The sequence below is a fragment of the Otolemur garnettii genome, unplaced genomic scaffold (genome assembly GCF_000181295.1).
Source record: "Otolemur garnettii isolate 467f Iridium unplaced genomic scaffold, OtoGar3 scaffold00279, whole genome shotgun sequence".
Taxonomy (NCBI): Eukaryota; Metazoa; Chordata; class Mammalia; order Primates; family Galagidae; genus Otolemur; species Otolemur garnettii.
In genome coordinates, this window is record NW_003852674.1 from 750,184 (window position 1) to 751,460 (window position 1,277).

Genomic DNA, 1,277 nt, shown 5'->3' on the forward strand with positions numbered 1-1,277 from the left:
AAGTGAATTAAGGGAACAAATAAGCCTATTCTTTGTAACCATCTTTGGTGCTACCTGGCTACATGAGACCTAGATGGACCAGGAAAATACATTAGATTATACCTATGTTGTGGCTTCAAAACTATTTTCAGTAATTAATAATTTTAAGGTCATGTTATATTAATTTAGAAAGGATTATCATAAAATTAATCATTTGCAAGATAAAACACTAAAATAGTAATTATTAAACATAAGTTTATGTACATTGACATCTTCTTTTTGTGCAATAAAAACTAAATATATTTAGATATAGAAAACTAACCATATTTATGTGTGCTAATGAAAATTAGAGACTAAAAACAGTCAATAACAGTTCACAGTTATTTTAACTTGCTAAATGTTCCTAGGAATTGAAATGATCATTATATAGATTATTATATGTAATTAAAACTACTAGATAAAAGAGAAATAATTTTGGTAACCAAATAAACATTTTCTAATGGAAAGTTTATATAAGACATAGAAATACTAATAATTTTGTTAAAAAAGATAATTTTGTCTATGGGTTTTAATAACTGTTTTTAACTAAATAAGTAAATGATAATTAAAACTAAATGATATAAAAGTTAAAAGTAAAGGTTACAAAAAGTTTATGAAAATTTTAACTTACAATAAAATTGAGTAAAATTAGATGTATTTATTTATAAGGTAATATTAAAATTAGCTTTGTCATTAATACACTAGTATAATGCTAAAATTTCTTTTTTCCTTTTTGAACAAGATTTTTATATGGCTTTAGTGGAAATAAAATATTTTTGTTCACCTTGTTACTTGTGTAATACTTCAGCTATCTATATTACATCTTATGACTGTTAGGGAAACTAAGTCTCCTTTCTATCAAAGAGGAAGATTTTTGATTTTAAAAATTCATTAATTATCAGTTTGGCTAAGTGAATGACTAATTTATATTATCGTAAACTATGATCCTGTTTTTAAAAAATTATTTTAAAGCTAGAGACAGTGGCTCATACCCGTAATCCTAGCACTCTAGGAGGTAAAGGCAGGTGGATTGCTTGACCTCAGGAATTTAAGATCAGCCTGACAAAGAGCAAGACCATACTTTTTAATGAGACCAATCCCTTCCCCATTCTCTATTACCAAGGTGTTTCTTTTCTGGTGTCTCCTACATATTATTTTATAGTGATTTATGATTCCATTTGAACAAATGTTTTAAAACTTTGATATTTGACAAGTTTCCAAAATCAAAATTCTAAAACAAGTATTTCTGACGTCAAACT